The sequence below is a fragment of the Chelonoidis abingdonii genome, chromosome 10 (assembly GCF_003597395.2).
Source record: "Chelonoidis abingdonii isolate Lonesome George chromosome 10, CheloAbing_2.0, whole genome shotgun sequence".
NCBI classification, from domain to species: domain Eukaryota; kingdom Metazoa; phylum Chordata; order Testudines; family Testudinidae; genus Chelonoidis; species Chelonoidis abingdonii.
The window spans coordinates 38,339,444-38,351,915 of NC_133778.1; the positions used below are offsets into that span (position 1 = coordinate 38,339,444).

Below are 12,472 nucleotides of genomic sequence, written 5' to 3' on the forward strand. Positions count from 1 at the left end.
GGGCAGGAAGAGTGAACTGCATCTATTTATTATCAATGGGGGATATCTTGTGATGGTGCATGGGTGGCTCCGGGGCTTAGAGTCACCTGGGGATAGCCCCAGCCTCCAGTGAGAGACAGTTGCTTGCGTTTAACTGGGTGTCAGCTCCTGGACACCACCAGCTTGTTAAAGCCCAAAGAAGAGAGGTTGGGTAACTACCAGCCCTTCTAGGCTGTCAGGTTTTGTTTTGTTTTTTTAAATATAGCAATAAAACTTGTGTGTTCAACTGAAACCTCTAGAAAGTGTGGTTAGGCAAACTGAAGTTCAGTGTTTCATTTTAATTGTGGGGAATGTGGATTTTTATGGGGTTTTTGTGGGCGAAGTTTGTTTTTAATCACAGAAAACTAGCGTCCCTTGCTGATGATATTAAAGGTTAGAGGGAAGGACATACAGCTCCCGCTGTCTACAATCCAAAACACAGAACTCTTCCTTTTTAGAAAGAGAAGGGGCAGCTGTGTTAAGACAATAACATTTCTTCAGCGGAGCTGAGGCTCGAACGCTACTGCTCGCTCCCTTAGATCTGGTCCCCAGCTCCTGCCCTTGCACTAACGGGGCTGGGCTTCCCGGCCAACGGCGCTTGCAAGGAGCCGCTCGGTGCCCAGGGCAGGAGATGGGCATCGGCCCCGCTGGAGCGTCACTTGCCTAATAGGCATGTGCAGACACGTCGCACATGCTCATTCGGACCAGCTCCGGAGTCGGGACATGTGCAGAAGCGAAGAGGGCTCATTGGGCAGGTTCTGCTCTGGCTGCTCCGGGAGCTTTCCCTGCTGCTGCTGCTCAGCCGCTCCCGGGCTCTAGAAATAGTTTCCCATCCCAAAATGCTCCGGTCGCTACAGCGGCTGGCTAAGAGGCGAGCGCTGCCTCCCTCGCCCGCGGCGTAGGGAGCCCGGAGGGACCCAGGCGGAGTGCGGTAAGGGGAAGGGGGTCCCCGCTCCTGGGCTGACCCCAGCTGGTGGGGGAGGGGGCGTGTTGTCACTGGGTGGGGCTGGCAGCGCGGGACGGTAAATACATGGCAGCGGCTGGAGCGCGGCGGAGGGCGCCGGGGAGCAGGGGCCGGGGCTCGGTGGTGCTCAGAGCCGCGCTAATCGCTGTCAGTCAATCCCCCGCCCCCCCCAGGGCGGGTGTGGTGGGCAGAGCCTCGCGCCGCTTGCCCTGGCTCCCTTCCCCGGGCCGGGAGCTGCCTCCCCGCCCGCAGGCACCGGGGACCCGGAGCGCCTCTCGCTCCCGGGCCGGCCAGGGCGGGCAGCCTGCGCAGCTCGTCCAAAGTTTGTGAGTGGGGGAAAGGTCCCCGCCTGCCTGTCACCGCGCCACGCCGCCGAGCCGTGTCTGGCGGAGCAGCGGGCTGGCCTGGCCAGGCTGCGAGTCGGGGACTTCCTTGTGAAGGAAGGGAGCGAGCGAGAGGCACCGCGCCTGTGTTTGTGCGATGACACTGAAGCTGAATTCTTGCCTCTTTCTGTTTTCCAGACCTGTCTGTCTAACCCTTGGATAAGCTGCCTGCATTCTGAAGCAGCTCCCGCTCTTCCCAGCCGTCTCCATAGACTGTGCGCCCTCTTGTTACCACCCTTTTCTGATTTTCCTTTCCTTGTGCTCTGCCCTCTGGACTTCTGTTGCTGGGGTATTTTTGGAGGGGCGGCTGGATGGAGAATGGTGGTTGGATTGTCCATTCCATTAGTAAGATGTGGGGCCAAATGCTGCCCTTCCTTAAACGCCATAATTCTGCCCTACCCTAAGCAGATGTGTCCCAGCTAACATCAGAATGCCTGTTTCTGCCCCTGTAAATCCCATGCAGCCAGATCAGACTGGAGGAATGGGGTCAGGCCAGGACAAATTAAGCTCCTTGCTTCAGCTTGTGACACCAAACTAACATGCTGCCTCTGTAGATTGTGCAGACTGTAAGAAAAAACAGGGATGCCCATTTTATGAAGTGCTTTGATCAGCAGTTAAATGGTATATGCTGATATTTTAAATTGTGTAATTAGGCATCAGAGTTAACAGCCCATAGAGATGAATGGAGTAGTTCACATCTCTGAGCTATTGTTTCAGGCTTGCTTGCTTTATTTATTTGTTTTTGTAGACTCAAGAAGAAATCACTAAATCAGTCTACATTCACTTCAGAATCTGAAGTGTTTTTTGTCTTTTGTTTCTGCAACCCATTTGTTTGTGTACAACCAATTGAGCCAAGATTGTAGCAGAATTTGGCCCTGTGACTTTAGGTGAGACACACTTGTTCAGAATTCCAAAACATGGAACTTCTTGTTATCACTTTTTTATTTTTAAATGTTGCTTGACAAGGGGAAATACATCTGGCTAGAGCCAGGCATGTAGGAGTGATGTGCAAGATTCTCCCATGATGCTCTGCCAACGTACCTCTCTCCTGACCTCCTTCCCCCCACCCTCTTTCCATACCTCTCCTCGGCAGAGTGTGAAGGTTTTGGAGATAAGACATTCACCAGGGAGCCAAGGTGACCGTCAGACTCCTTTCAGGTGTTGCCTAGATAGGTTTTTTTGAGTTGTCTTTTCTAAAAATGGAGGGTTATCGCTGAGCTGAGGCAAACAACAGCCTGCAGGTCTGCCCCAGCACACAGCCTTGTTAAGCATAGCATATACCATGGCTTATAGTAGAAAGAACACAAGTGGATTCTCTGTGCTCTTAACACACATTGGGAAGGAGTATGAAAAGTGAAGGAAACATGGCTGTTCTTATGTGCTCCCACCTGTCTGGCCAGTGGGAACACATGAGAAGAGAACAAGAACAGAAAGACTGAGAGGGTCCGAAGAAAGCTACATGGGAAAAATAACCTTTTTTTTACAGAAAACCCTCCAGCAGAAGCATGGTAGGATGGTAGCATAGTACCGTTATAGGATGGTTGGCTATTTTTGACAGTCTCTGTGGTTATTCTTCTTTCATTCTTTCTGTATCCAGCTGCTGCTGTTTTTTATCCTGCCAGTACTTTAGGTATATCTATACTACAAGTGCTACAGTAGCACCGTTGCAGCTATGCTGCTATAGTCCTGTAGTTGTAGACACTTGCAAGGGAAGGGGTTGGTCTGTCGCTGTAGTAAATCCACCCCCTGGAAAGGCAGTAGCCAACCCTGGAAAGGTTGACAAGAGAATTATTCCATTGACCTAGAAGTGCCTATACTGGGACTTAGGTTAGCTTAACTACATCTCTCAGGGATGTGAATTTTTCACAATCCCTCAGCTTGTGGACAGATCAGCCTACATCAGGGGTCAGCAACCTTTCAGAAGTGATGTGCCGAGTCTTCATTTATTCACTCTAATTTAAGGTTTTGTGTGCCAGTAATACATTTTCACGTTTTTAGAAGGTCTCTTTCTATAAGTCTATAATATATAACTAAACTATTGTTGTATGTAAAGTAAGTAAGGTCTTTAAAAATTTTAAATGAACCTTTTTAAACATAAATTAAAATGCAGAGCCCCCTCAGCTTGGTGGCCAGGACCTGGACAGTGTGAGTGCCACTGAAAATCAGCTCGCGTGCCGTAGGTTGCCTACCCCTGGCCTACATTTTAGATGTAAACCAGGCTTTTGCCTCTTCCCCACTTCTCTCTTCTGCTGCTTTTCTGCTCCATGTTATCTTCTTCCCATGGAGTTGATTGGGATAGTGGCCCTTAATGTGTGTCTGTCACTTGCACAGGCCCTTCAGTTACCACTTAAATCGCTATGTTGTCCAATCTCTCATCCACAATCAGTGAAAACAAATGTACTAGGAATATTATGTGACACACATTAAAGAAACCCATTTGGCTGTCTTCTCTTCAGAATGTATTCTCTCTGGGGCAGGGACTGCGGTCTCTATTCTATGCATCCGAAGAAGTGAGCTGTAGCTCACAAAAGCGCATGCTGAAATAAATTTGTTAGTCTCTAAGGTGCCACAAGTACTCCTGTTCTTTTTGTGGATACAGACTAACACAGCTGCTACTCTGAAACTGGTCTCTATTCTATGTTTCATCCAATGTCTAGCAGAGGAGGGCCTCACTCTTGGATTCAGTTGGCAACTAGCCACTACCATAATAAATTGTCATACCTCAGTTATTCCTTTTCAGATGCATACACTCTGTATAGCTAACTTGAAACTAAAGGTGGCAAGAAGCAACAGTTCTGCAGATTTTTGTTTTGTTTTGCAAATCTTTTCCTAATGCTCTGGATACAGCTTAATATTTCAATATTTACCATCCCATCTGCCTTGAAATGGTAATTACAAGCACTTATATTGGAGTGCAACAAGATAACTTTTCTCTAACAACTTCAGTGTCCTCTACTGAAATGTAACTTGTAACTTTCTACGTAACACACAACTCATTGAATGGCAGCAGATCTCCTTATGTCTCCTATAGGAATAAAACTCCAAGGGACTATTCTCCCTTTTTCACCCCTGAAGTATGCACACCACGGTCCCATAACTGCATCTGGAATCTAGCCCTCTTACTTACACAATTGCTTCTTTGCTTAGTGGAGACCCAAAGTAAATCTGAACTGTATTAGAAGCAAGCCTTTACCTTTGGCAGATGTGTGCTCTTCTCTTCCCCACAGCCTCACCTATGACAAGAATAAGACCCCAGATATAGGATACTAGAGGGGCCAATGACAGGTGGGAGCTATCCTAGCCTCCTTGTGAAGGAGACACTAAGACTGCAACATCCCTCCTTTATTGTCCCTTGCCAATATCTCACTGAAGTTCTTACAGCTACCACGTTGTTAATCTGCTTGTAAAAATTGCTATGCTTTCTTGGAAGCAGAAAAGACTGTACCTTTTGGCTGGTAGTATAGTAGCAGCCCGGAAACAATAATCCAGACATCTCCCCAAGGAACAGAGCTCTTCCCTAGAGGAGCATACGCTGTCTCCAAATATATCATAGTGGTGCCATTGCATTGCAACTAAAAATTCACTTCAGTCTTGACTAACTTGCATATGTGGACCTTGGAGTTACTGTTTGGAAACAAAGAAAAGATATTGCAAAAAAAAAAAGGGGGTGGGGGGTTGGAAACCTGTCTAAAAAGCTTGTGAAATGGGTAACACACATATCCAAAGCCTAACAACAAGCTGCTGTGCAATGGTGTAAAACTTCCATTCTCATTAAAAGTGGGTGTTCTCCCCACTGATTTCTCTTATTCTTCTTGATAACGTGACACCTCAGGGCTAATTTAGACACTTTCTACTTTGTGACTTCATCCCTGCATGTGGTGGTGTTTTAATTTTTTAAGCACTGGATCTAGTGTAATATGTATTGTAAAGTGGGAGTGTGATTGTGTCTTGGTTCACAACTGCTCAGTAAGTCTCTGTGCATTTGAAAGAAATTTGAAATAAGCGTTGCTGTTATATGTTGCAAACAAATCACCTATTTGGGGCAGGATCGCTTTTATCCTTGGCAATATTAAAGGGAAAATACTAAATTGGCTTTCAATAATAAGTCTTGAAGATATACGATGTATTGCATCAAGCGCATAGCAAAGTGTTCACAGTCTTCTATATGATGTTTCTTCTTTCAAAAATGATCATGAATCATTTGTCAGTTAATCAATCGTGCAAGTCACTAACTTGTACCAGTTACCAAACAGCCCAGGGAAATGCATTATAAAAAAATTTAATTTAATGAAGTTGTCTAGAATGCTGCTTTGTACTGCACATATTGTTGAACAAAAATAATGAAATATTGATGGATTTTTCCAGCCATCGTTCCTCTTGCAATATCAGTTTGATGCTCTGAGCTGTAACACTGACACTATAGATAAAAGCTCAACATGAGATGCAGTTTGGCCACTACCATGCAGCGTGTGAAATTTGCAGAGCTATTACAAGAAAGTAGCAATAAATATATTTTTGTGTGTGTGGAATTATTAGGAAAATGATGAGTAGTTCTTGCATGTTTTATATATCTACTTGCATGTTTTATACATCTAGGTACTTTTTTCCAAGAAAACGTACAATGAAATCAGTGTCCGGACCACGGTACTCCAGTGTTAGGAGTTGGATAATTAAATAATAGGGATGGTCTCAGCAGCATTTAAAGCTAAGAGAACAAAAACCAACTGGTGTTGAGTCTTAAGAGTTGAACCTTAAAGGATGCTATGGAGCATTCTACATGGGGGTTTTGCAAGATGAGGAGACTAAAGGCCTGTGGCTATAACAGAATGACACACAAAGGCCTGAAAGAGCTGCTGTCTCAGGGTCCAATCCAACTCCCACTGCAGGCTGCCTGCCACTGACTTGGAGTGTGTCAGATTGTATCTGGTAAGAGAGGAGGTTGATACTGTGGGAGCAGGTTAAACCAAATCTGAGAGAGTAATGAAGTTGAGAGTGGAAAGTTTGCCCAGCCCTATTAGGAGATAAATTGGAAACACATCAAATAGCTTCACCTGCCTGTTTTGTAAAGCAGATTATTAACACTGTCAAGTTACAGTGCCTGACTAGGATCTATTTCAGCATTTGGTTCTAATTACAGATAACTAAAATTTGGATTTAAAACTCCTAATTTTGTAGCTAATTTACCCTTCTGATATAAAAACACAGATTCCTTTGGTTTATTTAAGCTGTTTATACTTGCCTTCTTGAATCTTTCCGTAGTGTCTATACACTATTCTCCTCCTCTTAGGGCTTGTATCCTTTGAAGACTGCCAACCCCCCATGCACTTATTACATCTTTTTATTTTTGTTTAGTGCCAACTTTAACATACATCTAGCCATAGAGAAAGTACAGGATATTTTTTCTCTGTACAGTGGAAAAGAAAAGAGGCTAAATAAATTGCCAATTGCATACTAGACCTAGGTGCCTTTCTTAGCATTTTTTCTTCTGGCTTCAAATGTCTTGTTGCACAGGCAACTCTACTTAGGCTTTCTGGAAGAATTGGGGGTCTCTCTCCTTTCAAATATTTGTGGTGAACTTAATGGTGATTAAAGGTGTGAGATTGAGATCACCCTGGAGTGCGAAGTACTCTGGCAGCAGTATAGGTACAAGGTGGGAGCAGCAGAGCAGATTTCTCCACTAATATACTTCAGCCTTGACCTGGAGGGGAGCACTTCTAGTCTTGACAGGGGAGTAAAACTTATGTGCCCATTCAGTCTTTAGCCTCTGTTTGCTGAGGCTGCCATGTGGAAAGATGGCCACTAGGAACTCGACTGATGGTAGACACTGTACAGACTTATAGAAAGACAATCCCTACCTCCAAATAGTTTAGACTGCTAAATAGAGAAGACTTCTGAGGAGATTTATTTTATTTATTTATTTTTTGGGGAGCGGGGGGAGAGGAAACAGAAACACAGAGAGGTGAGGTGATTTTTCCTAAAGTAATACAGTAGGTTTTGTGACAAAGCTGGGAATGCAACCTAGATTTCTAGACTCCCAGGCTAGTGCATTATTCGCTAAACTACACTGCTTCTCAACATAAGGCTATCGCCTCCCCCTGCTCAACTCTTATAAATCAGTGAACAACAGGGGTTATCGGGGGAGAGGAGGATAGCTTCTCATTCTACTTTATTGAACTTATTTTGGTTAATCATCTGTCTTGCTCTATTTTTTTTAATGTTTTTAAAAGTCATCCACAGAATCAGAGTTTAAAACTTGCATTTTAAAAAAACTCAAATCTTTTTTAATGTAAAAATTGTTTAGAAGTAAACAGAGCAGCATATTCAAGGGCACCATTTGGGAATTAAGCCTGCAGCGTTAACTGTGTCTCTGTTTCGAATTCCAAATGCTGTGAACAAGGGTCCATTCAGCTCTTGGTTATGTTATGCTGAATTGTATCAAGAAGAGAAAAAGTGAATCATAGAGAGAAGCTTCAACTTAATTTTTATATCTGTTGCTTTTGTTTCAGTAGCTCTTTGTGAGTGATGAGTCAGGATTCTACTTTCTTTCCTGTTTTATTGGCAAAATTTATTATATTATATTTATTATTAAATTATTATTATATAGAACGTAACTTGTGCAGGTCATCTGCTAATTGCTAGCATCTGTGAAACTCTTCTAGATTATATAAGCATAGCTAAAAAGTCAGTAAAACTTTGCCTCATTCAGATTTGTCCATTTTATAAGATTTGTCCATAATAAGAGCTTGGCTTTGTGACTAACTTGCAATGGACAGCAAAATCTTAAGAGGGCAGAAGTATGAGCTGAAAGCTGTGAAATCCTTTAAGTCGCAGGAATAGATATAATAATGTGTCATTTCATTGTCAATACAAGTGTTACAAAGCTCAGACAATGTATTGTGGTGCTAAATGGTAAACAGAGTTGTGTGTCAAGAGTTACTCTGTAGCAGTTGAGTCTGCCAAATAAATAAAGCTGATTTGCCCATAAACCAGACTGCAATGGTAGTGATAAACCGAAGGGCTTGTGCTCTGAAATGTATCACAGATTAGACACACTCACTGATAGAGCAAGCTGAACTATTCAGTCTTTTAGAAAATGAGTCCTCAAATGGGACACGTGTACAGTAGAAATAGTTGACTAGAGAAATATCCCTCCATGTGAGAGATCATCCAGGGCTCACTGATCCAAGTTAACTTAAAGTCCCAATGTTTATAATGTTCAATATGTCTGAGACTTCTGTTTACCAACATCAGCCACTAATTACTGATACCTAAGGGAACACAGTCAACTTGAAATCTAAAGAGTCAAAATTTAGTTGTAGATCATATCCTCTTAGTCTCCCTACTGACTTGTCATACAATCACATTTTCCAGCTTTGTGGTGGTTTTCCCTTTTGCTGGATAACCCCACACAGACAGAGGAGACCATGGAAATGGCTGCATACAAAGTGCAGTCAAATGTACAAAACAACCTGAAAAATATTTTGTTTTTTGTAACAGTCCTCTTAGGCGTTAATTGTAACAATTGAAGGGAAAAGGTTTTCAAAGAAATGTGGCATCAGTTGGGTGTCCCTTTTCAAACCAGAGGTCCTGCCCCAATAGCTTAGAACTGTGCTCTGGCTTCACGCTCAGATCACTAAATCTTTAGTCCTGTTAATCCCTATAAAGCCAGCAGATCCAGCCACCTGAGATTTTCCCTGCCTAGGGGAATCCCATGGGTAGCATAGAGCCTTTCTAGCAGCTCCTACACTGCTGCCCTCTGTTCACTGATGAAGGGTGTGCTGCAAGGGGCCATGCCTGGGATATTCCTAGACCCTGGCAATCCCCAGCTCCTAGAATGGCCTTTTAGAGCCGTGGAAGCTGAATGTAAATTACAACAGCTTTTTGTCCCCTTCTGGTCTTGTACCAAGTGAAATGTGCGTGAGCTAAAGATTTGAGCCAGGGCCTTGGCATCTACAACCTGGTATCAGCTGAATTCAAGATGATACTTTTTCAGCTCCCATTAGAGCAGAGAACAGTTCATCCAAAGCCATAAATGTGTGGCTTCTAATGAGAACTTCCCATGCATGCTGGAAGATCCTTCCTTTTTGTGGGTAACCCAACCTGAAATCTAGCAGGTTTCATATCTGGTATCTGCTTTCTTTAATACACCTCTACCCTGCTATAATACGGTTATGGGGAGCCAAAAATCCCTACCGCATTATAGCTGAAACCCCATTACATCGGGTTAGTGGGTGCAGGGCAGCAGTGATTTAAAGGGCCCGGGCTACCCCACAGTGGCTGGAGCCCGAAGCTCTTTAAATCACCGCTTGAGCCCTGCTGCCACTACTGCGGGGCTGCGGTAGCGGGGCTCAGGCGGCGTTTTAAAGGGTCTGGGACTCCAGCTGCTATGGGTAGCCCTGGACCCTTTAAATCCAGCTGCTATGGGTAGCCCTGGAGCCCTGTTGCTGCTACCCTGGGGCTGCGGCAGGGGGCTCACCGGAGCCCCAGACCCTTTAAAGCGCCACCCAAACCCAGCTGCTACCGCGCTATATGTGAATCCATGTTATATCGGGTCACATTATAGCAGGGTAGAGGTGTACTTGAGAGAGGTGGGAAAAGAAAATGACCCTCTCTTCTTCCTCCTTTTGCTAAAAAAGACTCCCCCCGCTGAGATGCTTAGAAAAGCCAGTAGAAGTCTGTTGTGAAAATGTATTTTCTGACCAAATTTACTGGACTGACCAGTATTTGACTCTATGGACAAGGTCAACAATTAAATATTTAGCTCTTGTCATTTTCAAATCACTTTACAAACGTTTACTAATCCTCCCAACTTGAGCATTGTGATCACTATCATTTTGGCATCCTGACACCCACATTGCACAAGCAGCATTGATGCTGGTATTTCCTTACTTTTCTGAGTGCTTGACTTTATGACCTGAATGTTCTTCTAATATAGTTGTTTGGATCTAATTTCCTGCGGTGTTTGCCTTAAAAAAAACCCAAAAACCTGGAAAAAGGTTGTGTGGAACATATTGAGTCTCACATGCTTCATCTTTAGATCCACCAACTTCTGCCACTTGAGTTAACGGAGTAATTGATTTAGTAGGTTATCATCCTCATTGTGGGTCAGCACCAAGATGTTAGGGGGCTTATTCCTTCACCCTCTCACTTCCCTGGTCCTTCTCGCATGAACAGAGAGCAACAATACCTGAAGTCCAAAGGCGCTAACAATTCGATGTTTATTGGGGTGAACTTCCAGCAAGCATGATTCCAGTTTCCTTCCTTAGTGTTCCCCTTCCCAGCTCTGACACCACAGAGCCTTGCCTGTGTCCCTGTCTGTTTTCATTCCGCCTGTTACCAGTTTCCTTTAGTTAAGACTTGATTTTAGATTCCTATCGCCCAGTGTCCCTGTGTCCGCATTCCCCGGCATTCTTCTGATTGACTGCAGACCATAGCAAACCTGAGTTTTGCTTAGTTGTAACTTAACCAATCATTTATACTGAAATTTAACTAACAATCCAACATATTGTAAATGGTTATTTAACAACTTATATTCCACCACCTTCATTGGTTTAACCCAATAAAATAATAATATATGCAGAAAGAAACAATTACAGAACCAACAGAGACCATGCAAATAAACATACTAAAAACAATACAGAGTGAAGATTTCACAACTACATCTATACAGACATAAGGGTTTTCCAGCTGTGTCTATTAATAAGTGAGTTCTTTGCCAGACAGGATGCTATCTTCTAGCTCTTTCCAGTTCTCTGGAGGTGATAGGAATATAGGGCAGGATTGTATTCTAATAGCCAATAGCACCTTATTAAAATGTGACTAATTTGGAATGTGAGGATCTGACCATAGCTTCCCAGCTTATGGCTGCCTAAACTACATCTTAGTGAAGGCTTAGCCTACTCACAGTAAGAGAAGGCCATTACAGACGAGTGGGATTGTAGATTTTTTCTTTTATACCTCTATAACTAGCTAAGTGATAAGAATACACCTAAATTCTTAAAGTATAGGCCTTTGCAGACAGGCCTGAATATCTATATCCTAACAGTGGGTAGCCACTAGAGGGAGATGATACAGGCTACTATTTTTTCTCAGTGGGTTTCACAGATAGTTGCTGACAGCAGATGAATGATGGGACTCAAGAATCCTGGGTTCAATTCATGCATCCAAGATGGAAGTGTATCTAGTGTTTACTGACCCTATTGTCCCCCCCTAGCCCTCCCCGACTCCGATCCATGTCCCCCTTTCTCCCAGTCCACCTTCTCACCCTTCTGTATTCCAGCTGCCTCCTCCTGTTCCACACTGCTTGGGCACAGCAGGGGGAGCTTTGAGGCATGGGAAAGACAGTCTTCCTGCTCTCAGTCCCTGAGCCTGGCACCATAGTGACCCCTAGCAATGGCAGGGGAAAGTGTCTCTCAGTCCCTGCAGTCCTGGGCTGGAGCATGTTCAGTGCAGACTGAATCTTCAGCTACCAAACTCTGTCAAGTCTCTCCTGAGCATAATTTGGCCAAATTTGGGCTGATTTGCACAGGAATAGCAAAAGCACATCCCTGACATTAGGGTGGCTTCTCCCTGCCAAATTTCAAGCCGTTGTTCCAAAGCATGGAAGCGCTAGAGTCTTTCAGTGAAATGAGGGTAAGACTATTTTAACATGGGCTAAACAATGTCTTTTTCCCAGAACTAGGTCAAGAAAACGGCTGAACCACTTTGGATGAACTATTTCTTTAAAAAATATCGTCCTGAGGCACTCACCCAGCATGGAAAATTTCAACCCAAATAATAGTCTGGCCAAGGTATAAGCAACTGAAAACAGGGTCTTACAATGGGAAGTGTCAGGCAACCTTAACCATGGGCATCACTACCTGTACTACTTATTGCAAAACATTTTAAATGACCCAGAACCATGGAGCCAGGCAAATAGCTAGTCTATAACTCCATGTTCTTATTGCTGTTATGCTCCTTCTCTTTCTTACACTCATTTGTTACAATCTAATTTAAGACAAGATACAACGTCTGTGGGACAGGGGCTGTTTTTGTATAATAGGGCTCTGATCAAGAAGCTCCATAAAAGCAGGGGGGACCACCACTGCCTGGACTGTGGCCCTGCACC

General features: G+C 43.9%; 1 protein-coding gene across 3 annotated transcripts in view; it reads left to right on the plus strand.

Moving 5' to 3' along the window:
• Positions 1 to 715: 715 nt before the first annotated feature.
• Positions 716 to 12,472, plus strand: part of WIPF1 (WAS/WASL interacting protein family member 1) — a 79,397-nt gene continuing 67,640 nt past the window's right edge. The window contains exon 1 of one of the 3 annotated variants that reach the window (XM_075070104.1): positions 716 to 949. The gene's annotated coding sequence lies outside the window, so the exon portion shown is untranslated. The remainder of the gene's footprint in view (positions 950 to 12,472) is intronic. The other 2 variants (XM_075070105.1, XM_032784546.2) reach the window with 2 other exon arrangements.